General features: G+C 44.1%; 2 protein-coding genes across 4 annotated transcripts in view; one reads left to right on the forward strand and one right to left on the reverse strand.

Moving 5' to 3' along the window:
• The window catches only part of PALLD (palladin, cytoskeletal associated protein), a 243404-nt gene that overhangs the window by 158067 nt on the left and 65759 nt on the right, over positions 1–19578 (forward strand). For 2 of the 3 annotated variants that reach the window (XM_078069421.1, XM_036087529.2), the window contains exon 1: positions 905–1043. The exons of the other annotated variant lie outside the window; for it this stretch is intronic. The gene's annotated coding sequence lies outside the window, so the exon portion shown is untranslated. Of the gene's footprint in view, positions 1–904; positions 1044–19578 lie in introns of those variants that run through there. 3 annotated transcript variants of the gene reach the window in all.
• The window catches only part of CBR4 (carbonyl reductase 4), a 160624-nt gene that overhangs the window by 9370 nt on the left and 131676 nt on the right, over positions 1–19578 (reverse strand). The gene's annotated exons all lie outside the window — the stretch shown is intronic.

Genomic DNA, 19578 nt, shown 5'->3' on the forward strand with positions numbered 1-19578 from the left:
GCACAGAGTGAAGGTGTCCTTAGCTGAGTTGGTGCAAGGAAAAATTGCTGGTCTGGCTTTAGGGTTAGACCCACAATAAATCACAAATTTTACATAGGAAATTAATTCAGGAATCAAAACGTCCATTTCCTACTCTAAAACACTCTACAGACATCCCCAGGTAGTAGGTTAAAACAAGTGACTCAGAGCCTCTTGTAGTTTATGACCAAAGAAAAAAACAAGATAGGGACCACGTTCCTAAAATGTTGCTAAATCAGAACGAGTTACACTTCTTACCCTAAGGGCTCCTAAATTTAGTTATGCATTGATAGGCAGAACAGAGTAAGCTAATTAGTGGAAATCTAGAAATTATCCTCTTACTTTAAAAAAGGAGTGTACCGCAGGGTTTGCTGCACTTTCTTATTTAAATGCTGCGCATTCTGCTTGTACCTGCAAAGCCGGAGCACCCCAGTTAAATGGTGAGTAGCCCGCAGGAACTGGACCCTCCCCCACCCCAAGCCTCAGCCCCGCAGTTTCAGGCCTCCAGGGCTGCTACCATTCCACCGCCGGCTTCCATTCCAGGCCCCAAGAATGTTGCCCTGGAGTCAGAGTCATTGAACGTTTCTTTTTAGTCTATAAAGGAAAAACACAATCAAAAACGGGGGAGATCATCCTGCCCTGCAGCCAACATCTCCACAGGCCTAGAAATAAAAAGTTAAATTCTTTCCCACTATCAGTTCTTTCTAAAAGTTCCGAGAAAGCCCGACTCATCACTTGCTGCCCCAGGAAGGGGCAGCAGAAAGATGCAAAGGGCGGAGCGCCGCACGAAGGAGGGGGCGGGAAGCCTTGGCTAACCTGGGGGCCGCTCGCCGCTCGCGCCACGCCTCCTTTGAGGACTCTTATTTTGAAGCACCACAGACAGAAGCGTTTCAGAGACTCACTGAGTCACGGAGCGGAGCGGCGCGGCTGGGTATATAGCGCCGGTACCTGCCTGTGGCCACAGCCCACTGAGCCCACAGGACTGGGAGTTAGAGAGCAGCGGGGGCGCGGCCTTGAGACCCGAGGTAGGCGCGGGGGAGTCGGCCCCTAGGCTGGTAGAAATGTATGAATTAAAGGGAGCGAAGGGTGTGGGGTGGTAGGCGAGCTGGGGGTGGGAGGGCATTAGAAGAGGATGAGGGGGTGGGGAGCGGGGAGGCCGAACAACGTCTAAATGCAGAGTTTCTACCGGTGGAGGGTCCTCTCGCAGAGCCCCCTCCCTCCCCTTTGCCAGATCAGAGCAGGAACCGCTGAAAACAGTTCCAGATGGGAATTTTGTTTCATCTTAACAGGGTCGGGACTGGGGATGCTTTGCTGCCATGGATGATCCCTCCCTCTCTTACAAACTTTTCTGACCCCATCCCTCACTTATTCGTGGCCCCACTCACACGGGGATCAAACCTGTTGTGGAAGGGCAGAAAAAAACGAGGCTGGCAGAGATTTAAGGGATGAGGGGATGACTTCATTCCCTGGCAGCTGGCAGGGGGCTGGGGGGAAGGGCCCATAGGGTCCATCCATCTGGAGCCAAACCAGGGCACTGCACCCTTGCCTCTCCCCAACCCCATCCTCCTTTCTTTGGGAGAATTTACCCCACTTTGGCGCCATTCAGAGAAAGTTTGCTTGTCACTTGGGGGCTTTCCCCCACCAGGGTGCCGTGGTAGGCAGTTGTTAGGCTCATCTTGCAAGGCTTGCTGGTGAAGCGTGGGGGGGGGGGGGTTCCTGCAGCTTCGTCCCCGCTGTCCCCCGGCGGTAGCTGCTTTGTTAGGCAGAGCGCGGGGAGCGGGCCCCTGGACGTGGCTGCACACCTAGCGGCATGCACCCGCCACGGCGGAGCCAACGAGAAAGGATTGTGCGAACGGTCAGGCTGGCCCTCTCTGGTATGCTGTGTGTTGAGAAATCCGGGGTGCAGAGCTGGGGGCTGGACCCTGGAAGAAACGGATCCCACCCACCCTGGGGCTGGGGGCTTCTCCCCTGCGTGCCTTATTTAACATTCGGGGAGGTTCTGTCCCGAATGGTAAGTGGTTCTCCAGAATGGAGAGTTTGGCCACTGGGGTCTGGAGTGAGGCTTGGGACTATTGCACTTGTTGGGGACTGCAGGGGGTGCACAGGCATCTTTCCACCCAGCAGAGCTGGGTGTTGCTCCAGTAGCAGGCCTGGACGAGCCTAGCCCAGTTGCTGGTCTGCAGGCGAAACACAGGATGGGTGTGCATTCTTCAGACTGGGGAGTCGCTAGAGCCCTGCGCTAGCTAGCTGGATCTACATTGTGATTTGCAGTCACAGAGAACTAGTAAGAGAAAGGCAGAAGGGGAAAGACCCAAGTTTCTGAGGCATGAAATAAAACACACTTCGGTTAACCAGCATTTGCAAAGCTTCCCGTTACCACCTCTCCCGCCCCTCCCCCATCCTCTAGGCCCAGCATCGGTCTTACCAACTTTGGAAACTGCCAAGTTTTGCCTTTGAGGACACGTTCTTAGTTGTGTTATGAAGGCTCCTGTCAGAACTGTATCAACAACGCCACTGAGGAAAAATTGTCCAGCTAATTGCGCAGGGGTTTTGGTTTGGTTTGCTTATGGAGCTCACAATACAAAGGCATGTGCTTTTTTAACTATAGTTTTACATCCTCAAGGAAAGGGGATATTATTTTCAAGATCTGGCAGACTGCGAATTATTGATAAGGGGTTTGTTTCTATTGATTGATAAAAGAGACGGTGTGAAGTATATGCACCCTTATGCCTTAGGGTGATTGCCTTATTGTACCTTGAACAATAAATGTATGATGAGTAGGCAAGAGTTATATAATCAACAGATATTTCAACTAATTCCTAAGCTTTATTTTTATTCTATTTTATATAAAATAAGATTTATTGGCTACTTTTCTTTTTTTGTCTTTAGAATAAGGAGTGAGGTGGGTTGCCCAGTGTCCACACTACATCCATTAATAAGAAGCTAGGCAAGTACAGCAAATAACAAAACATGCCAACATTCTAACCATCTCTTCAGCTGTGTGAAAACTTGATGATCTGAGTGAAGAGCATGGGTAGATGGTTGATAATAACATAGCTTTATTTGGGGGGACTGCTGGAATCCATGAATCATAATTTTGACAGCTGGTATGGCAAATAAAGTAGCTCGCCTGCTTTAAATGGCGTAATAACTGCATATCCAGTCTGCCCCGGGTGAGGACGTTGACTGAGTAAACAACAGATAGATAAATGGCCTAGTTAGGGTAGCCCTGGTATGCTTCAGTATGTCTTTGTGGGCTCTAGAGTTTAGTTGACTTTTAAAACTTTGTAAGATAACAGACTGAAAATTGAATGCCACTTACCACCATTGCACTGTGGTTGATCTCAAATACTTTATAGTATTGTCATCTCTGTAGAAGAGCTGTAGGGTTTGTACTACTTTGACAATAGTTGCTTCTTTTTATCCCCCAAAATACTATTTTCCCTAGACTATAATAATTCTTACACTCTACTATATTTGAAACAACTATGTATGACTGAAATACAAAGTATTTCCTGGAAATTACCAAGGAGTCCACACTGCTCAAGGTGCTAAAGACATTATTTCAAGAGGAAGTTATTAATTTGTTTGAACAATTGTTTGATTGTTACTCCCACTTTCCACAGTTTTTTCACAATCATTGGGTACTGTAAAAATGTGTATTAGACACTATCTTTCTTTCTGTATATATTTCAACACATTTTTGCATCAAGACATACTGTGTTTTTTCAGTATTTATTTCAGAAGATCCAGGTAAACATTGGGTAATCAGAGTTCACTGTGCTTCTCAAGCTGCCCTACTATGCAGTATCTTGCAAAATAATTCTCTTTAAGGAGATGGGGAGTGGGGTAGACAGACACTAAATATACACTTTAAAAATTAAAGATATGTTGAAAGAGCACTAAACTTTTTGAAAGTGTTCCCAACGCATTAAATGTACTGGCTCATCCAAATAATATTCTTTTGAGACACAGAACAAGAAATGGAACTCTACCAGATTTTAAAGAAAGGTGTAGGGAAGATAGGAATCTTCATACAACGATCATACAAACGTAAAATTGAAGCACTCAGTTCTCCCTAGTTTTGTGTCCCAGGTTTTTGGCTCTAGGAAATCCCTGTGAAATTGCACAAATTCAAGAGATTTTTTTGTTTTAACAGGAAAGTTTTGTCTCAGATTTTGTCAAAGGATAAAGAATCGGAGGTGGTAGACTAGAAAGGTTTCATCCAAGGAGATTTGATGAATAGAGAGCAGTAGCCCATTCTCCCGGGAAAGGCATGGAGAGAAGATGGAAGTAAGGAGGGCCTGAGGGGTAAGGGAGGGAGAAACATTCTGAAAAAACGAGTGGCCTCGACAGCTCTCTGCCCAACCCTATTGACTACTGAAGGCACAGACTTCTTCCTGAGCAGGAGGTCTTAGCTGTCTTACTGGTTACGTGCGTTAGGGTTACTGTGATATGGAACATAAGCCGTCCCAGTTAGGCGAGCCTGTCTCATGTGTGTATTTGGGATAAGGACTACAAGGAAACAAACTGAAAATGTGGGATGGTTAGTTAACGTCTGTCCTCGGTCTCCCACTGAATGTGCGTTGGCCCAACTGCCAAAGCTTCACCACGATGGTAAGCTAAGATGGTGATTTTTGCAGTTTGGCATGGACTTTTGGAAGGCGTAAAGGCTTATTTGATGGAAAAGATTTCCTCCTGAGGGAGAAGCTGCCATTCGCAGACAAGGTGTGTCAGCCAGAAGAAATGAGCAAATAACCATTTTCTGGTTTCTGTTGGCAGAATGTTGCATTTTTCCCCTATGTAAGTGTTAAAAATAGATTCATAAGAAGAGACACAAAACCAAGTAAAAAGAATAAGACACTGAAGTTTCACCAGTGGGAGGGGAGAGAACTAACTTATGTTAAATAGCTATCACTAACCAGGCTCTGCTGGATGTGTTGCGTTCTTTTACCACACTTCGTTCTCACAAAATTCTCTGAGCTAGACCCAACACATTTCCTGGTACTCTAGAACTGGGATCAGGAATGCCATCCAAATAGAAATGAAGTACCGCTCGACCACCGTACTCTTCAGCTTGCTTCGACTCTTCACGACATTTGTGGTATCTTTGTGCAAGTGTCAACCTTACTGAGAATGAGCAGCCCTCACCTTTCAGATGGGTTGGATTCTGAATGTGGGTGTGTAAATCGGTTGCTGGGAACTCTGAACATACTTTTTCATTGAAATTAGGTCCCACTTTGTGGTTAGGTTCCCAGGACAGCCCAGAAATCATAGCTGAAATATTCTGCTTTATTAATAGTACCATAGAACCCAGCCACTATATATAACATGGTTTTTGTGGGAAAATGCACTCAGAGCTCCAACTTGATTTTTTTTTAAGGCTTTTAATACCAGCAACAATGGCTAAAAGGACCCCACCTTCTCTTTTTTCCATTTAAACCCTGAAGGGAAAATAAAGGTACAGAGAGGTACATTTCCTTTCATACTCCCCTTATGCTAACAGAGACCCCACCCTGGAACTACAGAGCCATGGAAAGAGGGGATCCCAGCAGTAGCTGGCTTTGTAACAGCAGAGGGGGAAGAGAAGAAAGCAAAAAGGACCCGGGTAATAGGGCAGAAGTGAGGCCCCCACTTGTCAGCTGTGGGATCTATTTTGGATGGCCAGTCAGTGCAAACTGCCTGTTGGTGATATTACTTTCTTACTAAACATAATTTTTACCATAGAACGTAGATGTAGACATCAGCACTGCCTACTTGGATGTTCATTATTGTTAGTCAGGGTTAGGTTTTGAATGAAATCTTTAATAATAGGAGGAAAGCATATTTATAGACCTTTTATTTTTCTTCTTGATGCCAGTCCACTAAATTCCCAAATAAGTACCTGTTAGGGACTAAATAAACTTAGGGTAAACTTGAATGCTAATGTATAATTACTATATTCTAAATAACCATATAATAAATGCCATTTGTTGGGCACTTCATACAGAAAATGTGCTAAAATGTTGATTTTTTTTTTTTTAAAGACTTATTTGAGAGAGAGAGAGAGCATGTGCATGCAAGCACAAGCAGGGGGTAGGGGCAGTGAGAGAGGGACAAGCAGACTCCACAGGGGCTCGATCCCAGGACCCTGGGATCATGACCTGAGCCGAAGGCAGACGCTTAACCAACTGAACCACCCAGGCACCCCTAAAATGTTTAACACACATTGTCATTTGATCCCCACCACAATCCCATGTAGTAAGTACTGTCAGCACCACCATCTTAAAAATGATGAAAGGGAGACTTCAAGAGGATCATTTGCCTGTAGTCACACAGATCAGAAATGGCAGGGCTGGAACCTCGTTAACTCAGATATTCTTGAACAAGTGCCCTGGGTACTGGCTAGACTCTGGGAATAAAGCAGTGGACAAATATGCAAAAATCCCTGCCCCTGTAAAGCTTATATTCCAGTGGTTAGGAGACAAACCAAAATAAATTGGACATCCAGTGCTTCTGGTGGAGTAATGTGTTATGGGGGAAAATAAAGCCAGGGAGGAGACAAGGAATGCCAGGTGGGGGTTGCAGTTCGGGGAGACAGAAATACGGCAGAAGAGTGGCTCAAAGTCAACAAAATGAGTCCAGGAGTACTTATGTTATTGTTTCTCACAGCAAACCGTTTTATTTTGCAACACTGAATGTTTGAGTATGTGCCATCTTCATCAGTCACTGTAAATACCCCAGCAAGTGACTGGGGAGCAAGCCAAGAGCAATAGATGGAGGCCTTGACCTTGTGTATCCGAGGGCCAGTGGGATCTGGTGCACAGGCAGAGCCCCTGGCCTTGGCAGAGTGCGCAGAGACGGCGCTGCAGTTGCGCTGGGGAGGAGGCAGAGTCTGCGGGCCAGGACAGAAGGAGTGGACAGAAGCGGCAGTGGGAGCTTGTGGCCGTTCTCTACCATGTGTTTCTGTTTTCCTGGTGAAATAGGAACCGTGGTCACCAGCGGAGGGCCAGACGGGGGAAGCGTTTGAGGAAAGTGTGAGGACAGAGGAAGGTGTAAAACAGACACCTGGGAGAGGAGGAGCCTGAATTTGGCTGGAGAAATGGACACGCAGGGTCTGCCCAAGGTCGAATTCTGACTCAACATCCACAGTGTGTTGGACCTCAGAATCCTGCAATCTTGAGGAGAAGGACTGTCTTTTCTTTATCCGTCACTTCCATGGACCAGAGCCCTACACTTAGATGGGTGGCTAGTGTTGTTGAGTGGCTGCTGTAGTAAACCTCCCACGCACGTATCCAGAAATTTCCGTTAAAATTTCCTGTCCTAATCATCACATTAATCTCACTCTACGCTGAAGTGCTCGGACACTTGCAATTCCTAAAATAACACTTGTACACCAGTTTATTCCTAATTATTTCACTGAGTTAATCTCATCTCTCTAAGACAGAGTTTTAGACTCTGAAGGAACTCTTAATGGTATGCGCTTTTTTTTTCTTTCTTTTTTTATATTACTCTCTAATGGCTACTTAAATCAAGCCTCATTCCTACCAGATTATGCCTTTCTTGAGGGCAACAGAGATGCCTTCTTCTGTTTTATCACTGGTGAGTGGTTAACACACCACTAGGGCACTCTATAGGTAGTCAGCTGGGAAACAGGAAAACCAATTGCAATGGTTAGAATAACACAGGAAATAGATATTGGTAGTCTGAGCTAAGTTAGTGGTAAAGCAAGTGATTGAAGTAATTGGATCCGGGCATGGTTAGAAGACAGAATTGACTATACTTGGTACTGATGGCAGGTGAAAGGTAAGGGAGCAAGATGCACCCAGGATTACTCCCAGGTTCCTGCCAGGTGGTGGGTGGATAGGACTGTCATTTAGAAAGGATGGGACAGGGTGGGGGCTCTGAAGGAAGGGCAAGTTTGGTTTTGAACATAACACGCCGTGGAGATGTCCAGGAGGCAATTAGATACCCAGATCTGACATTCTGGGAGATCACACTGGGGACAGTGATTAATTAAAGCCTTGGAAGAAGATGACTTTGCTCCAAAAGAGTGTGGAAAGTGAGAAAATTTGACTCTCATTATTTGAAGGTGGAGTAAAGATCCCGTCATTTGACAAAGCTGTAGTCTGCAAAATCTGCCCAGTAACAGAGTATCAAAGTAAAGCATATCCCGGTAAAACCACAAATGAACCAATTCAACACTGGAGTTGGAAAACTGTAGTTTTTCTTGGTAAAGTCTCATTTCCTACTTGCCTTCATAACTATAAATGGATGCATTTATATGGAAGGTGATATGTGGATTTTTTTTAAACTCTATTTTAGGCGCTTATTAATAAAGTGAATCCACATGTGCTCCATACTTTTCTTACATATGACTTCATTGTTCTGTATCACAGAATGTTGGAGCACATAGTGTCCACATCAGCAACCACAGATCCATCCAGGGAAGTGACTGTGGATACCCAGGGACGGTAGATAAGGAGCTGGACCTCACCTCTCCAAGGGGAAGCTTTTATTTGCAAGACAGAGTGGCCCATAAGAACTTGCAGATCTCTTTGAAAGGCAGAGAAATGATCTAGGGATAAGATAGCCGTAGTCCAAGTCCAGGCATTCCGTGGCCCTTCTCAGTGGACAACCAACAAGAGTTGTCAGTTTGCAAACACACAGAATCATACTGCTTAATGTCAGTGCCTCTTCTACTTTTCCACAACTCATCAACAAGGTTGTAGATGCTCCGTGAGACCACCAGGTGGGCGAAGCTGCCAGACCTTTTCTCAGGTTGACTTCCTTGCTGCAGGGGACAAATGAACGCTAAAATCTGGCAGGTGCACTTGAGGAAGTTTCTTGGAATTCTTTTATATTGAGAGATTTAGAAAAGCCTAAATCCAGGCCCATCACAAGCAAATCAAGGTTGAGACTTCTGAAATCCATGGCCATCTCTGAGGGCCAAGTTCTCATTCATTTAAAAATACCAGGACTTTTGCTTCATTCCAGTAGCAGAGCTAGGGAGGGCAGGTGTCCTTGCTTCCACTCTACAGATTAAAAAGTGTAAAGTGTATAATTGGTTGACTTTCCGAATTTGCATCTATAGCAGGACTTGCATCTCCTGCCTCCCAGCTCTGTTTTTCTTTTCAGCACACAAGCATCCCGAGATGCAGGGTGATATTACCACTAGAAAATGTGCCCTGTGGGCAACTGCAGAATTTTCCGAAAGCTTAAGCACAGATGGCAAATCTGGCAAAGTCAAATTAAGAACACTGATTACAAGTTCAGGAGGAAAGTTTTTAAGGGGAAATGCGAAATGTTTAAAATCCTAAAGCCCAGTTGACTTGGGAAAGGAATCCCAATGGAGGAATCCGGTTGGTTACCGAGGGAACCACACAATGGCACTTTCTGCAGCTTGGCCACCTGCCCTGGCCGGCAGCTGAGGAGAAGAAGTAGCAGTGGTGTTGAGTAGACAGCTCAGCCATTGACTGGCAGTCAGTGTGTACCGGGCACTCTGGCCTCCGTGTGTCTGTCCCTTCTGTGGCGCTGTAATGTCGGGACCTCCCAGGCAGGCTCTGTGACCTCTACATCTGTGCTTAGAGCTCGGCCTACCTTGTGTTTATGCTTTGATTTTGTCTACTTATTAAGCCAAATGCAAATCTGATCATGAAACTGAAGGTTTATCAAATTGGACTTGTAAATATCTGCTCAATGTTACTGTGGCTCCAGTTCATTTTACTGTAATGCTCTACTTACATCTACAGTTAGGTCATATTTCCGAATTATATTGATAATGAATGATTTCGTAGTCTAATACAACAGTGATTGGTTTACTGTGTTTTAAGTAAGCACAATAATTAGCATTCACAGAGTAATACAGTACATTAGTCATTTAGAAGAATTAGCAAAGAATATGATGAAGACTGAATATCTTGAAACAAAGTTTGCTGGGACAGTTGGCTCTGCTCTGAAACTTGACTATAACTCTCTCTTTTACATAATGGCTTTTATGGATTCTCTTCTGACTTTGAGCTAATCAGCTCATCCTTTCATCACTGCTTTAGGTCTGGCTTCAAATACCATATCCCTTCTGCAACTTTCATTTAAAAAAAAAAATCACTTTTGTTGGCAAGAGGCGTTCAACTAAAATTATGAAACAGAAAAATTTGGCATTCTAGCTCTCGGCAGTCGGATTAAAGCTTAAAGTATTATGAAACCACAGGATCTGACTGAACCTGTGGGTCATATTCTGGCAAGGGTAACATATACCTGGTGTTCTTGACCACCCAGAGATCTGCGTGTTACCTTAATGGCGAAGTGAGGTTTAGAAATGTGTCCATGACTTGTAGGCCTACTGCTTTCATGCCGCCTTCTTTTATTTTCTGAACTAGTTGAGGAAATGGCTGTCATCCCAAGTCTGTCTTCCCATGTGCTGATAGTTCTCACTCAGGCTCTTCACAGCCAGCTGTCTTTTGCCAAACAACCCCTGTTGCCCCTGGTCATCTAGAGACTAGATGAGACGAGCTTCAGTATCCTTCTCAGCTTTACTGTCCCGGTGCCATGTAAGGAGAGAAACGAAAGGCGTTCCTGTCCAACTCTGCCTCTTTCCTCTTTGTTTTCTCCTCATGATCTCATAGAGTATTTGGTTAAAACACTTAAGAAGTTGATGGCTTTGTGGTATACAATTCCCTAGTCTTGGAGAAGGAGAAAGATGTACCTCAGACATCAGTAAATGCCACATTCTAGTTCAAATCATAAGCCTGAGTGTGATCAGTAAAACCATATTAGATGTCAGAGCTTCACAAAAATCACAAGTGCCGATTACCCAAAAAATAATGATAGAGGTGTTGAAGCAAATGTGTGGTGGTGTATGTATCATAGTATTCAAAGACCAGGGACATCTATAACATCATCTGACCTCGCTCTGGCTTCTAAGCATGACCACTGTGGCTTTGCCAGAAAGGAATTCAAAAGGCAGTACCATTAGGGGGCCACTTAGCATAAATAAAAGACTTCCTTGCAAAGTTTTTGGAATTTTCTATGCTAATTTATATTTCAGGACATAATAATACCCTTTGGGTATACTGTAATTTGGGAAACAGAGGAGAATTAATGAGCTCAACCCCTGAGCTAGGGTAACAGAAAGTTTAGCTTAGAAAAATCACAGGTTCCACCTGGTCAGTTTCTCTTCTGTTTAGCTCAAGTTAGAGAAAAGTTTACATAGTTTAAAAAGAGCATTTTTAAAATTTACATTTGATTTTCAGTGATCTCAGTTCTTAGACCTCAGGATAAACAAATTTAATATAGTACTTATGTGCTGTGTGAGTTACGTTGACCTAAGGCTGCAGTCATGGCCCATTATTCTCAGTAATAATGATGCTATAATCAGAAAATCTTCCTATTGTATGATGGTTTTGAAGTGTACATTAGTAAATGCTTTTGCTATTTTAATAGTCAGGTAGGTTCATCACATGAATTAGAGGTCTTTCCATATTAGGCTTTTGGAGACACAGCCATCTTGAGGATCATATGAGGTCTTGGAGAAAAATGGAGACCAAGTGAATGCAGAGGCTTCTGTGGGGCAAGCAGAGTAAAGAATTCAGTCAAATGATGTCATCCAAGAGAAGCAAGCCCATGCCTGAAAAGCTGGCAGCAGCTTACTCATACCAAGCTACCTGAGACATTTCCTGGGCTGGAAACAATGTTACGGAAATTGAACTTCCTTGCCAGATTTACCACTCCTTGCCAAAGCCTGGGTACCTCTCATATCGCCTCAAGAATAATTGCAGCTTTATAAAAGCACCTTTACCAAGCACTTCCGTGAAAGCGAGGAAGGTATCAGTAACGCTTGTATTTTAGCCGACTAGAGAAGGACCGTGTAGACGTGCTTCCTCTGCCCATTAGAACTGAGGCTTTTCTAGTGTGCATTTACCGTGAATTACTACCCATGAGGAAGGTAGTGTATCTGGCTGTGTGAATCAAAAAGCTTTGTTTTTTGTTTTGTTTCAGGCCACAGTCCTCCAGAAAACAATGACTAGATTACCTCTAAAAATTAACAGCCATGATCAAATGTGCCCAGAAGGAAAGAAAGATTGCTTTCGATGGATCTTTCTCTTCTGCCTAAATCCAAATGAATAGCTTTTATTCATTTATTCCGTAAACATTTAATGGTACTGTTAGTTTTCAAAGTGTTTTTATATACCATCTATATAATGTTTTATATACATTCTTACAGCAATCCTGTGAAATCATTTTTGTCCTTTAAAAATTTCATATATATATATATATGAAGTGTGTATATATATATGTTTTCACATATATATCTGTTTTAGAGAAGGGAAAAAACGAGCCTTGAGAAGGTGAAGCATTTCTCGGAGTGCTCAGGTAGCGCAGAGCTCACTCGCTCTGGACTGCTCTCGCTCTGTCCTAGTCTCCACTCAGAACCACATGCCCTCAATGTACAAGACCCTGGGATTGCTGTGGTATCCTTTAACCTATAGGAGTCTAATTTTACCTAAGATTTATTAGAATAGATGAGTTGAAAAAAGTTGTGCAACAGGAAATTGAATTAAAAGATCCTACAGCAAATCTTCCCTGCCATCCTCCTAATGAATAAAGGATGAATTCCAAATACTAAAAAGTTACTGTTGGAGTAGGACATGCTTTAAAATCTTTCCAAATCCTTTAAAAAGCTAGGAAACAAATCCAGTGTTACTCATTCACTCAGCAAACACCGACTCAGTGTGTCTTGTGCTCAGCAGTTCCCTGAATGAGCAGGGGAACGGGGGCCAGGCCCTCTTCTAGGTCAGGGGAGAGACGAGCCCAGCAGCAGGACGGATTGGCGAGGCCTGCAGTCAAAGCGGATCAGTAGATGCAGAGCCCTTGGAGGAAGGGGCGCCTGTTCTGCCCAGGGGGCAGGGGTGCCAGGGGGAGATTCTGGAGACAACTGAGAGCTGACAGCGGACAAGTGTGATAGAGGTTGAAGCCAGGTGGGAAAGGCAGCTCGGCTCCATGTCCAAAGGCTCAGAGGTGGAGAGAAGGCTGTGTGTCTGGAGGGTGGTAGGCGCTTGTGTGGCAGAACAGGATCATGCACGGACAGCCAGACTGTGAGGAGCCTTGCTTGACACACTGAAGTGTCACGGAAAACACGCCAATCGCTTTCTCTATGAAGGGGTACGTTCACTGATTGATCAAAATAGATCTTGTGTGTCTATATAACTGGAGAAATCTTCCCAGATACTTTTTATTTTTTTTTTTTTTTTAAGATTTTATTTATTCGACAGAGAGAGACACAGCGAGAGAGGGAACACAAGCAGGGGGAGTGGGAGAGGGAGAAGCAGGCCTCCCGCCGAGCAGGGAGCCCGATGTGGGGCTCGATCCCAGGACCCAGGATCATGACCCGAGCCGAAGGCAGACGCTTAACGACTGAGCCACCCAGGTGCCCCCCCAGATACTTTTTAAAGGAATTTTCAAACCTATTTATCACTTGTTCCTAACCCCTTTGTTCTTTTTTCAGTAACATTATCTGATTTTGCTTACCCATAAGACAGGTGGTTATGAGTTTAAGAGACTCCAAAATCATAATTTAAAAAAACAAAATAAAGATTTCTTCGTATAAAGGATTCGACAAATGTTGGTGGGAAGTGGAGGCATGGTTTTAAATAGTAACGTGATGTATTCTTCCGAAGGGCTTGAGAGGAGCCTGCCCTAAACAGCCCTTTCTGCCAATCTTTATACCTGACTTATTCAACAAGCCCACTAGAGAGGTATCAGTGAAAAAATCTCAGAGGTATCACGAAATCCAAATTAATGTAGTCTGAATGAGTGAGGCTTGCTCTTCCTGCAGTTTGAGATAGCATCTAGTTGTTCCAGGATCACTGTTCCTGCTCATCTTTCTTCTTTTCCTTCCCAACGGGCCCTTTGGCCAGTTCATTACTAAATCATCCTCTCTAACATGAATTCAGTATTAATGCTATGACTTCACATTTAAAACACGCCATGAACCAGGTCTATCACAACTGGTGAAAAAGCCTCTAGTCTGACAGTGCATCCTGACAAATGTGGCTGTAGCTCTTCTATGAACAGTAGTTCCTATAACCTTCCTCCTTCCCCTCTCCAACAAAATTCACTTTCACTCTCTTGCCATGAATATGTAAATCTTCGCTTGTACATTTGTTCAATTCTACACCTCTACACACTTGACTGTTTTCATGCTTAGATGTAAGATCTAGAACAGGAACTCCATTGGAAGTGCTCTGTAGATCCGCTGCATACAAAGTGAAGGTTCAAGGTCACGTGCCGTTCATTTTCTCATGTTTGCCTTTATAACTCAGGTCACTTGAGAGCTAAATTTGTCTTTTATTGTGTGTAACGTAAGTGACGAAAAGCACCTGGTGATTATCTTAAACTGAAGGCCTTAAATAACATAAGTATCCATACCTGTAACATCTGATCAACAAAGAGTTTCCTTGTAAGAGGTGCAGTTATTTTGTAGTTGTCTTATATGAATTTTAAGTACCAGTTCTGTGGGGAGAGTAGGTCTAGGGCAGAAGAGGTAACTCTGGGGAGCAATCCGCTTGGAATTTGCAGTTTGCTCCTTGCACGTGACCGTTAAAGAGCCCATATGTCATGGTAGTGAGGTGGAACAGAAAGGAGGTTTATTATAGTAATTGAGGTGACTGGCATTCAGACTCCTATAAATCACAGTCCACCCAGAGTAAGATAGTGGTCCTCTCATCGCAAGTTTATGCCCAGTAATCAGAGAGCATTGTGAAAAGCAGTGATTCCGGAAAAGTGGTCTCCACACCGACAGTATCAGCATCACCTAGGAAATTGTTAGGAATTTAAATTCTTGGGCCGCATCCCAGACCTGCTGAATCAGGAACTCTTGAGGGTAGAGCCCAGCAATCTGGGTTTTCAAGCTTTCTAGATAATTCTGATGCCTACTAAAGTTTGAGAACCAGTCCTGTAAAGGAGTATGTTGTCCCTTAAATAAGTATGATTTGAAAGTGATGATGTATTGGGGTGCCTGGGTGGCTCAGTCGTTAAGCGTCTGCCTTCGGCTCAGGTCATGATCCCAGGGTCCTGGGATCGAGCCCCACATCAGGCTCCCTGCTCGGCGGGAAGTCCGCTTCTCCCTCTCCCACTCCCCCTGCTTGTGTTCCCTCTCTCGCTGTGTCTCTCTCTGTCAAATAAATAAATAAAATCTTAAAAAAAAAAAAAAAAAGAAAGTGATGATGTATCAAATGCCAGGACATCCATTTCTTATCCACAGCAGGACCTTCATTTATGGCTAGCAATATTAGGAGGGGAAAAAAATGTTAGTTTGGCAACTAAGACCAAAGCAAAACAAAGTTTTAACATTTGCTAGTGAAGAAAAAGCTTGAAATTAGTGGCATAGCTAAAAGTAGACTGGATCTCAGGGCTGTGCCATCTTCCATTCTGGTTTTAAAAGCTTCTTCATTGAATGGAGTTGAAAGTTCAGTTGGAAAAAGACTGGAAAATGATCATCTATTCTTTCCTCCTTTTTCAGATATAGTCATAAGATCTTTTTGAGGGCAATTTGGCTGTAATCATTAAAATGTAAAATTCACATACCCTTTGACCTGACAATTTCTAGAAATTTTTTCCACAGAAAACTCAAAACAAATATGCAAGTTCAAGGATCTTCATTGCTACGCTGTTTGTCTCCAGAGAGGCTAAGTGATGGAGAGGGGCCCCTGAGATTGTGGCTGAGGGAGAAGCAAGTAGAGGCCCTTCCCTACCTCCCTGGAGATGGGAAAGCGAACTGAAGTGAAATCAAGCTTCATGCTTGAAATTCATGGTCACTTCTTGTGAATATGAGCCTGCCATTTTGCCTCCTCTTAGCCTTCCATTTTGTCTCCTCTTAGGGTTGATGGGTTCCAAGACTAATAACAAAAGCTGTAAATTTGTGTAATTTAGAGATTGAACTATACTTATTATCTTGTTGGACAGTGACTGGAAACCCGGGCTACTGAGCAAGAACCATTATTCACTGCCTTTTCAACCCAGCAAGTATGCCATATAGAAGGACCTCACTTGTAACTTCTCTCTCTCCCCCTCTCCCTCTCATCTCAAAAGAAGGCTTCTCATATCATTACAGGTGATACAATAATATGAAAAAAATGTGAGCACACACAGTATATGAAAGAGACAATATTGAAAGCAAAGAGTCCAGGTCAGATTTAGAATTATGCTCATTTGAGTTCTGAGCTCTAAGGACTGGTGGAATTCAAACCTTCAGTGCTGAATATGCTTTCATTCTATGCCTTCAATAGTAGAAAGGAAAGGCTCAGATTCACAAACTGTGTTTTGCACTGAATCATTATCCTGAATCATAGTCTTTAGCAAAGTAATGAGAAGATTCAACTCTTATGACTTGTTTCGTTTTTGAACTTTATCAATGTCAAAGCCTCTTGGAGCTCTTATTTCAGGAAAGAAACAAATAAATTCAAGATATTTGTTCTCCACACAGTTCGGTGGTGTGATTAACTTCTGAGGTCACTGCAGACACAAATGAACTTTCCCTTAAAATGCAACATAAGAGTACTAATTACACTCTGTAGAGAGGGGATAGGTTGTTTTGCAACTCTTCCTGCAGGGTGTAAGAAGTGTTTTCCTTAAAGCAGAGCATAGGATTCAGTCCTCAGCATGAGAGCCACTAACATCTGAATGTGAATTAATCCTAGCCTGTTGCAACATTCTCTCCAGCCCCTATTGCAGTATTCCTGAACACATTCCCACTCCAACTGGGTACGGCGGTTGACTTTTTGTCTTTATCTTTCCTTGGCAACTGATAGTGTCAGAGAAGGAGATAAGCTGCCCCTGGAAAACTGAGCTGTAATGGGTTCCAGACCTCTGCCGCAGCGCAAGCGTTTCTTTTGAAGACTCAAGGTTATGTTAAGTGTTTGGGATGTGTGGTGGTTTGCTTTTTGCGCAGCCAGATCAGATTTTGTTCGCTGTATAAACTCCAGCCAGAGAACAGGTATAGATTGTTAAGGTGCTCTCTGCTGCACTGGCACACTTAGCTGTGGAAGGAAAAGGAGAGAGGAGGAGATGGTATATTTTGGCAGGTGACAGTTTCTGTAGTGACAATGAATTCATCAACAAACCTGCCGACAACCTGATGTCTGCTCTTAAAAGTCTGAATTGAATTCTCTACTAGATTCTGAGACCTCAGAAGGGATTTCAGTACAAACCAAACTTAATATTGTATTTTTATCAATATTAAAGGAAAGTGAAAAGAAACTAAAATTCTGTGAAAGCCAGGTTTGGCAATACACTTTTACATTCATGACATCACTTAAACTTACTTTTTTTTCTTTTCTTTCTTTTTTTTTTTTTTTTAGAGAGAGAGTGCATACAGGTGGGGAGGTTGGGAGGGTGGAGGGGAAGGGGCAGAGAGAGAGGAAGAGAGAGAATCTCAAGCAAACTCCACGCCTAGCATGGAGTCCAATGCAGGGCTCAGTCTCAATGATCTTGACATCGTGACCTGAGCCGAAATCAAGAGTCAGACGCTTAACCGACGGAGCCACCCAGGCGCCCCTCACTCAAACTTTATAAGAAATCTCAGGAGTAGGTATTATCATCCCCATTCTTGAAGAAGGGAACACTGAAGCATGGAGAGCTTAAGTAACTGGCAGTAGTGAGGTTCAGAGCACGTGTGGCTGACTGATCACACTGCACATAGTAAGAGAAGCATAGAGTGTGAACCGAGCCCCCAGTTCCATTCCCTCATCTCACCCCCACATCCCCCCCAAAAAAAGAGATCTGGGGCATATTCATTCTCTTTTATTATGTACACTTATGAATGTATTTGCTAAAATTTGGTGTCATAAAATACAAGGAGTAAACCTCTGACCAGTTGTTCAATGTATTTGTTTAATTTAAAATTTTTTTAAAGATTTTATTTATTAGAGAGAGAGCACGGGCAGCGGTGGCAGGAGGGGGAGAGGGAGAGGGAGAAGCAGATTCCCCGCTGAGCAGGGAGCCTGACTCAGGACTCCATCCCAGGACCCCGGAATCATGACCTGAGCTGAAGGCAGATGCCTAACCGACTGAGCCACCCAGGTGCCCCTATTTGTTTAATTTTAAAAAGCAAGAAACCCCCTTAATCCTCCCTCATCCTTGAAGAATACTAAGAAATGAGGATGTGATGACAAGCAGAAAAAGTTGTGTCTGACCACAGAGCCAGGAAACTTAATTTGTCTAGTTCCTGACATGTTAAGTGTTTGCTGGAACCCGAGTGTGGGGTAGCTTGTGAGGCCTGCAGCCTTCCGGCCTCCTGAGTGAGAGGCCTCCCTGCTGTCACCTGGCTCCCCGGGGGAAGGAATGCTCTCCCTTCGTCCCACCCACCCCCAACCAAGAATTCAAAAGAGGAAAACATTCCCCTGACCATAAAATGGTTTGTTTTTAATGTGCTGTACCTAGGCCTACGGTATTAAACTTCCTTATAAAAGTCCTAAATGATGACAGTTCTTCACATTCCAAAGCTATTGGAAAAGCCTAGGAAATCCAGTCCACCATTGGGGAAAGTCGATCGCTTTTGTCACTTCTGTGGTTTCTAATGGTATAATTTCGAATTCTGTCGTTTGTCATATGCTGTCCTGGCTCTCGCTCAAAAGTAGCCAGGTCTTGCACAAAATCAGCACTTTTAACTCCTGCTTAGCATGCATGTCTCCAGACGTGATTGCAGGACCTGGCTACCGTGGGTGGGCAGGGCGCATGTGCCATCCGAGTGGGCGTGGCCCGGGCACTGAGAGGCAGGGGAGCCAGCGGGGCGCCCTGTGCCAGGCCAGCAGCGCATGCGCCATCTCCTACTGCGGGTAGTCTCATTCATTGCTTTGTCTCTGCCGTCACACCCTCTCTGCCCTCCCTCTCTGTCGTTTCAAGCTGGCCTGCCAGTCACACCAGCATTTATTCTCTACTTCGGAGACTGCTGACCTTTCTCCATCTTCGGGATATGTCTTTCCCTCATACTCCCCTAAATTAGAAGTAACCTGCATATGGGGGCGCCTGGCTGGCTCAGTCGATAGAGCAGGCGACTCTTGATCTCAGGGTCCTGAGTCCAAGTCCCACGTTGGGCATGGAGCCTACTTAACAAAACAAAACAGGAGAATGTAGCAGGCTAAAACTGTTAACAGAACAATTGTTCAGTCTCGTGAATTGAACTGAAAGATCTCTGTGGATTTTTTTGTTTTCCTCCAGAACCCCTTTCTGTTGAAAGGCTTATACCTTAGCACTTCAGTAAGTAATTTATCAAAAGCCATTAATGCCAGATGTTTAAAAAAAAAAGCCAACTATGACTCCTTTATGCCCACTGGATAAGCACATGGGTGACACTAAGGGAAACCTAAATGGTAGCCCTGCCTAGCAAAATAATCAGCGTTGAGCCCTTCTGCCACATTTCATGTTTCCCGGAAAGGCGCCCTGGTCTCCTGGGAGATGGGGGCAACAAGTTGCTGTTCAGAGCAGAGAAAGGTGGTCAGTAAGCGAGGTCTTGCAAAGCCGACAGCAGCTTTATGGCCAGAGTCTAGCTCCTGCTGACATGGGAGTTGATTTGGAAATCACCTG

This window comes from Halichoerus grypus, chromosome 3, assembly GCF_964656455.1.
Source record: "Halichoerus grypus chromosome 3, mHalGry1.hap1.1, whole genome shotgun sequence".
NCBI classification, from domain to species: domain Eukaryota; kingdom Metazoa; phylum Chordata; class Mammalia; order Carnivora; family Phocidae; genus Halichoerus; species Halichoerus grypus.